We start from the raw sequence: 8,515 nt of genomic DNA on the forward strand, positions 1-8,515 counted from the left end.
ATGAATACTCTATAAACCAGAAATACAATTTTTTCAAGTATTCATAGTATAATTATACTATACTGTAATTTTGTTAATGGCGTTTTAATATATTAATGAACAGCATTAAATTCTTATTAGCTGTTATAATAACCCGTCACCTGCACCATAGCATCATTCCAGAGTGACAACAGCCATCAAATTTTAACTGCCCACGAGAAAGAGAAGAGGTTTTAAGCCAAAAAGCTTTTCTAGCATAGAATTTTTTAGAAGAAAATCAGAACCATGATATCTAGCAATTCTGATCTGTGAGTCTGCTGGTGTTCAAAATTTAGTAGTTTGAAAGCTATTACACGATCTTGATTTCAACATAATATAAATTGCTTATTTCTTTGGAACATATAAAAGTAATCTAAGATGTAAAGGTTTGGACTCTTCTTTTTACACAGGTTTTTCTTGCTTCCTTTCTGGAATTTAGGGTTAGGGTTTTTTTTTCTTTTTCAAAATGGAGGTCTTCTATATGGAAATTTCATCGCCCTTTCAATCCTCGTCCCAAATAATTTCTGCTCTCTACCTCCAGAGAACAGAAAAATAACATAGTAGGCAGATTCCTTACACCATCTTTCCCCCACTCCCTTGACTGGAAGCAGCTTGAAAAGAAGACATGAAATGAGAAAAGGCCATCCCATAGGACATGGCAACCTAGAAAACTGTGACTATTATCTTTGGTCTTGAGTTAGGATAATTTTTTCCCAAACCTTTTTTTTTTTTTTTCCCCCCGCCAGGATGGAAGAAATTCCATTTTCTAGCCAAGCCCAGTAAAAAACCCCCTAATTTTCTAGCTACAGGAGGTCCTTTTGAAAACAATATAAATTAACCAGATTGTATTCCTGATGCCTTTTAGGTTTAAAATTCCAATATAGTGTTTCCATTTAAAGAAAAGTTGCTGGTGCTTGTTATAGCCATGAGCTATGAAATCTGAGGCACTGTGGACAATGACTTTTGGCAACCAGTCCGCTTACTGAATAGTAGGAGGCATGATTTCATTCCTGGTGTAGACAGGGCTGAAAAGTATTTTTGACATTATTATGCATATACTTTGTACACAAAGAGTTTAAAATTATTTTGTCCCATCAATAAAGACAAAATTATTATTGTCAAGAGTCTAGAGAGAATGACTACTGAGATGGCTGTTCTTTTTGGTGGGAATGAACCAATAATAGTGTCACTTTGAATTCCATTTTCGTGCACCTGTAAAAAAGTACTACAAGCAAACTGAGCAAGTATTTCTGGAATGTAACTGAAGATGTGAAAAGCAAAATTAATCAAAATGGTTGCTGTACCAGGTATTTCTTTGAAGCTAGAGAGAGAAATGATGTGTAGTGCACACTGAGTGTTTTGTAAATGTACTGGGGGACCCAACTAAGTCCACTTCGTTCAAGGAAGGGAATGTAAAAATTTAATTTATTTCCCAGGTTGGTGAAATTGGGGGCAAAAAAGTTTGCATCAGAACAAAACCTTGCAATTGACCACTTTTCATTATAATATTCTTATTTCAGAATTCAGGAAGTTTATCTTTCAAAAGACTTGTGTACACTGTGTTTGTATCTCACATCTTTACCCCCTTTCTCTCTGCCTCCATAATAGTCATAATGTGAATATGGCTGTTACAGTCATAGTCAACAGACCATCTCCATAGTATTTTCCAGAGATGTACAATTCCAAACTCATCAGCTGGTCTCCTGAATTTATGATGATACTCTCCTACTGAGCATCTGTAGCCTGCTTGGAAAGACATGCTCAACCCTGGAAATTAGTGTTCCTGAGTAAAGGAATACAGGAAAAATTAAAACAGGTGACCCTTGAGCTCACGCAGATGTCTTCCCTCGATTTGAAAACTAATTTAGGTCTATTTCCTTTACCAGCTACCTATACTCACATGACATGCAAAAGATTTTTTAAAATATTTAGCTATATATCCAATTAAGCTGACAGTGACTCAAGATTTGGAAGTTGCCAGGAAGGCATTGACATCTCCTGCACATAGGTATTTAATGGAACAAAAATGTAGATTTGTCTCTGCACGTTGAATGCTCCAAGTCCAGCTTCTGCTGTGGAGGGTACAACTCTTTGAGACCATCCTTTCAGCAAAACCTTCTCATTTTAGCGCATTATTATTGAGAGCTGCCACCTCTGATAAAACAGCATTATCTGAAGATAAACTATTCAAGCAAAATGAAAAGCACTATCTGCCCTTTAGCCGTGGACAAAAAAGCGTGTAATGAATTTAACAGTACAACTTCCAGTGTGTTGAACCTCTCAGGACTGCTCAGAAGCGTGGGGTTAAATGCTTCAGACTGAAACAGTGAATCCAAAGCAAGTCTTCTTTGCCCATTACATGTCTCTGTCTTGCAGGAGAAAATTCACTAAGAGCAGAAAATAGGTTCATATTTTGTGACGGTCTTAGCAAAGATGCTAATAATACAAAATTAAAGTTGTTGGATGCTCTTTAATAACTTGCAGCCATACAGCTGTGTAACCTCAACTACTTTGGCTAGGCAAATTTCTCACTGGTTCATCTCGTCTCTTCCATTTTCTCTTAGCTCCCTTAGCCAAACAACACTTTGCAACAATCCTTCATGCTATTCTAGATTTTCCTCATTTCTCAGTCTAATGGAATTTTCTTTTTGAATCTCACCACTGACTCCCCCTTATGCAAAGTGAAATTTTGGATCATGAGGCAAACTGTCCACGAGTACAGTGATGTTCGAGTTGGAACATTTAATTATTCTAGCATTAAAGACTATTCGTCATGGCTGAGATCTAGTGCAACAGACTGTATGAAACTCTCACCGATAAGACCTGCCTACCCTGGAAAGCCTAGAGCTGATAAAGCGTGAGCTAGGGGGTGGGAGAACCACTAGAGATTCAGAGGTAACAGAAGGTGTTTATAAACTTTCCTGAAGTTCAAGGGCATTTAATCCAAACCTACTGGATTTTGACATAAGGTATAATGAAACAGCTACCAGGAAATATCATGAATCAGAGTAAGAAAAAGAAGAGTCTAGAGGGAAGTGAAGGCAAGAAGTAGAGAGTACATTGTATGGCTTAAATTGGTTTTAATGTAAATACTGAGGTTTGCCTTAGACTGTATGTATCTGTGTTAAGTAGCTGATGTACAATATGCCACAGATAAAACGCCAGGCATTTCTAATTTCAAAATAAGCAATTTTCCTCATTCAAGAGAAACAAGCAATTATGGTAATAGTGGATTTGAAATTCTCTACCAACAGACTGTTCTTAAAATAAGTAGTTTCTAAAGCATCAGCAAATATCAATGGTGAAATATGGGCTGCAGTCAGCAGCCCAAAAACTTCTTCAGATTCAGTATCAGTAATTATTTCCATAAAAATAAAATTCACAAACCCACTATACCTAGGATTTGCATGTGAAAATTCTATACAAATTTGGTTTGGAGTATAATTTTTTTTATATATATACACACAAACACATATGTATCCATGCACTTATATATACACTATATATATATATATATAAATACACCTGTGTATACAGCCAAGCTCAAAGTCCTTACTAAGTATTCATACTGATCACCATCTTTGGAGATATTTAAAACCCAGGTGGACAAGGCCCTGAGCAACCTGCTCTAACTGGCCCCGCTTTGAGTGAGGGGTTGGACCGGAGACCTCCAGAAGCTCTTTCCTATTAGGAAGAGAATCAAGATCGAGCCCTTCCGGATATGTTATTTCAGTTGCTTTTACCTCCGTGTTACTCCATTTTTGTCTTTTTCCTTTTTCTTTTGTAAAAGGAACAGATCACCAATACAAAAAACATCTTTTATTTTTTTCTCCAGACAAACAAACAACAGAAAATGGAACCAGATGACTAAAAGAAAAAAGGAGAATACTCTAAAAGATATCTCCTTTCTGAGAAAAAAGAAAACTGTTCATAAGTTCTCTTCCTCCTTCTGCTACTGCCCTCCTCAGGGAACCTTTATATCAAAGAAGATACTTTTCAGCAACAAAATTAATGTTAAAAACAACAGAAAAATATAAAATTCAGCTTAACACTTCTGACAAAAAATAAAAATGAATTAACTTTTGAGACTTATGAAAAAGACAAAATGAGCATCCTTCAATTGTTCGACCATCTAACGAATAATTTAAAAATTATTTTAAGCTCAGCAATTTAAAAGAATTACCATAAACCCTGCCTATTCAAAAACTGCCTACCCAAGTTGTTATCTGGCTTTTTATTTTCTTTTGGGAGAGAATACATTTTGCTTTGTGTTACAGAGATCTTAATGCATTAGGCCCAAACAGACAAACTTACTTTGTTCAAGTGCTCTGATTATGGAATTTAACACGGAGGTCAACAGGTACAATGTTCAAAAGAAAATAAGTTTGCAGGCACATAAATTTATGGTGAAGGAAATCAATTTGAATATTTTCTATTACATGAATGTAACCACTTGCATTAATTTTCCTCAAGGCTGCAGACATTCATTCTGCTTCTTAATTGTTCAAAGGAGTAATCTGATATAGCTATTTGGGCTATGTTCTTGTTTCAAATTAAGAACATTAACATTTCTGAAGGAACAGAGCAAGGTCAAAACCTGTACATGGTCAGTGCCAGATTATATTCTTCTCATTTTCCATGTTCGTTATTGCTATATATCTATGAAATATTTTTCAGGGTTTTTTTAGACCATAAGCTTTCTGTGAATTCTTTTTCTTGAACAACATAATCTTAAAAAACAAAAACAGGATAGCATAGCAGAGAATTTAAGCAAGTAGAACCAGGAGTTGAATACTAACAGTGATTTGTCTTCAGGACTTTAAATAAACCTCCTAAATCAAAAAGACAGGCAGCTATCTGTGTTACATTTCATTATATAGTCTATTAGAAAATTCAGTGTTAAATGAGAAGATAATTTCTGGGTTCTATTCTGTTGTCCACCCTATAGTTCAACTGTCTCATGTATCAAGTATTTTCATCTGCAAGTGAGATCAGATGAGGTCATTATATCATTTAAAACCCAGAAGACAGTGCTGCAGAAGAAGGAGCCCCTTCATATGGAATAATTATTTTTATTATTTGGTATATTCTCCTCAGTTTAACCAGAGCACTCGCTGGTACTAAGTATGTACATGCATACTTGCAGAAGCAAGTATGGGAATACAGCGCAGTAAAGGCACTACTGCTAAATCCCTTGAGACATCAAAGTTCCAGCACAAATTTCATGGGAGTGACGCAGAGACTCAGCCATTCAGATTCCTCTCAACTTCTCAGTCCCACCATCTACCTACCACAGCTCTCTCAACTCAGGGCACCGAAGTGGAGAAGGTTCTCCATAAGCAAATGAGTGACTGTGACTTTAAAATTCACTCCAGGATGTACCCAGGGACAACTTGCTGCCTACCAGCTGTGCCTGGTCCTCTTCTGACCCGTGCCTTTCACAACCCAGAGCCACTTCTGACCACCATGAGCAACTTTCTTCTACCCAAACGGCAGTAAAGCGTACAATTCTCAACCTATTGCAGAGGAGGTATTTGACCCCATTCTGGAGTATTTACTGGTCCTTCATGTCCTTTCACACCACAAAGTCATTTCATTACTCTCCAATAATTTTGAAAAAATATTCAGCAAAAACACAGTTAAAAACTTCTTGAAATATGTGAACAGATGACTCCTGTTTAGTTACCAATCTGGCCAATAACTATATGGAGCCTTAATGATGCACATAAGTAAGAAAGAGTCTCTCATATCACTTATAAGTAACAACTGTCCCTTTAGATTTTCAGAATGACAAAGGATACTATATAGATTGCCATGAAAATGCTTCTGATGTCCATAACTATTTAATAATAAAATTACCACTTTATGCAAAATAGCAGCAGCTCCATTCACGCATCAGTTAAATATCCCAAATTTTCCCTAAACACCTTAACAGCAGATTCTCATTATATTTCATAGTTAAATGTTTACTAGGTGAAGAAAACAACTGAGCAAATTCATACAACTACACAGAAAATTACAGTCAGCTGACATTTGCTTAATCTTGCTTTCCCTCTTCTAAATGCTAGAACAGCAAACCCCAAACTGCATGTCTAATCAGATGTTACTAAAAATAACCTAATTTAGCTAATGCCAAGAAATAAATCTTGGGATTTCATATGTAGAGTGTACCCATTTAAGAGTGTGTTGTCAGTTATAGCACAAACTTCATCTAGGAACTGAGGAAAAGCTAGAGACCAAGCCCAGCAGAGGTATAACTGATATATCTACATAAAACACTCCTCATCATTACTGCTGGAGGGCAGGGAAGGAAAGGGAAGGTGGGGGGAGAGAAAAAACATCGCCCTAAATGCCCTCCCTGTTGGCAAATGAGTTGAAAAAAGAAATCATTCACACATCTAGCTTTCCTATTTAATGTCCATTAAAAAATATGCAAGCAAGACCATGCAGCTCTATTTATATATGAATGCAAATAAACAAAGTTCAGCATATCAAGCATATTTTTAAAAGATGAGGAAAAACGCACAAGAAGATTTTGTTATAGATCTGGCGCATTTTGATAAACAGAATTGGCACAGTCTACAGCTAAATGTACATTTTAATGATTACCTCCAGTTTTAGCGCTGAGATCCTGAACGCAGAAAGCTCCAGTGCTGGATACTGATTGTTTCTTTGCTGATTTTTCTTTTCTTTCCTTTATTTTTTTTTATAATTAATTTTTGATAGTTTAAAGTACAGAAAGATTCCAAGACAGCCTTACCTAGATGAAGAGAATCTGGAGTTCGGATATAACCTCCCTAAAATCTTTGGTCAATAAAAGAGGAAAAAAAAAAAAATCAAATCCCAAACCAAAACGAAGGAGCAAACAAACAAACAAAAGAGCCCAGTCCCAGTTAGCTCCTGCTAGCATAAAAGTTCAGATTTCGCTACTGAGATCATTGCTCTATTCTAAGCAGTTTTGCTCAATGTGTGAGTCTAACAAAAACACCCTCTGCAGCTGGAGGGAGCCTTAACTAAGCACGAGCCTGTCAAGCTTTTCCCAGTGACTTCTGTCTACTAAATTCAGACTGATGTTTTGTGAAAGGGGCCTCAACAACCAGGCCCAGATTGCCTGAAAAGTATTTCCTGCCTTTGAGAGAGAGGGAGAGGGAGAGGGAGAGGGAGACTGAGCGCGAGTCCGCCTGCCTGCGCCAGGGAGAGGAGAGCGCACGGAGACGGGGGGGGGGGGGGGGGAGAAAAAAGACCATAAGACCGAGCGTTTCAAGACATTCAGCTTAATACCCTGCTGAGCAATTTCTGTCAAACGGGAAGATCTGTGCTACAGTTACATTATGTAAAAATGTTTTCAAACCCCTCCCTCCCGTTTTGTTGTTGGTTTTTTTTTTCCTTTGAAAAAATATCTTATACATCTCGATTTTGTGCAAAGATAAGTTATCCAGAAGAACGTGAGAACGTCTCCAAAATGCCCAGTCTTTGGCACCAGGTAGTGAGAAACGGGCAGAGAACAACATGGTCTAAACTCAATTAACACATTGCATTGACAAAGGAACCAGCGCTTTTCTGATGAGCAAATACACACGGTTAGATAGATACCGTTTACATGCATATGCGAAAATTGTATTCCTGCTCGAGAATAAGCTGGATCTGAGAAAATGAATGCTACAGTTTAAACACAGTATTGCAGGCAGTGGTATATGTTGCTTTACCTCTTCTGAGAATCCTCCAGAGTCACACAAATTCAGCTCTGCAAAAGCAAAAGGACAGACTCCATCTTGATCATATTAGTATTTTGCTGACATAAAACACTTGTAACTACTTCGTTCCAGTTTGACAGGGTGCCTGAATCACGTCTCCAGAGTAACCCACAGCATCTATATCCTTTGCTCTATACAAATTTAGCAAATATCATCTGTTTATCTTTTCTGCTTTCTTCTGCCTCCTCTGAATGACTTCCTCTTAGCTGTTCCAGCCTGAGAACTTGGATTACCATTTGGTTTTGATTAAAACCAGACGGACAGCTCTGTAGAAGTTTGAGGGTAAGCTAATGGAAATGACTAGTATGGCTTTAATTAGTGTATCTATTAATAATAAATATTAGCTATTCATATAACAAATTCTGCTCATAAACACATGCAAAAACATCTTTGGTCACTGGTCTCATATTTAGGTGAAATAACTTACTCAATTTTTATTTCATTTAATTCAATGTGAATCATAATGGTAATGACCATGTATGATTTCCAAACTACAGGGTGAAGCAAACTTTTTTTTTTCCCCTCCTTTTCTTTAACAAAAGAAAGAAGTGGTGTTGCTAAGTTTAATCATCTTCCCAGGTGGGTTGGTCATACCTCATTTGGTGTAAATACTCTGTATTAATTATTGCTCTGAGTAAATGATTTTACAGTTACTGATCATGTTATTGATTGGAATCTTTGGCCTTTGGGTGGCCTTCAGAGGGAATTATTGAGATGCAGAGGTAAGACATTGCATATGCTAC

General features: G+C 36.9%; 1 protein-coding gene across 3 annotated transcripts in view; it reads right to left on the minus strand.

Annotated features, from left to right (window-relative positions):
• DLC1 (DLC1 Rho GTPase activating protein) overlaps nucleotides 1-7,863 on the minus strand; it is a 236,988-nt gene extending 229,125 nt beyond the window's left edge. Inside the window, exon 1 of one of the 3 annotated variants that reach the window (XM_054823299.1) lies at nucleotides 7,725-7,863. The gene's annotated coding sequence lies outside the window, so the exon portion shown is untranslated. Of the gene's footprint in view, nucleotides 1-6,627; nucleotides 7,087-7,724 lie in introns of those variants that run through there. The other 2 variants (XM_054823298.1, XM_054823297.1) reach the window with 2 other exon arrangements.
• Nucleotides 7,864-8,515: the final 652 nt, after the last annotated feature.

Source organism: Grus americana, chromosome 4, assembly GCF_028858705.1.
Source record: "Grus americana isolate bGruAme1 chromosome 4, bGruAme1.mat, whole genome shotgun sequence".
NCBI classification, from domain to species: domain Eukaryota; kingdom Metazoa; phylum Chordata; class Aves; order Gruiformes; family Gruidae; genus Grus; species Grus americana.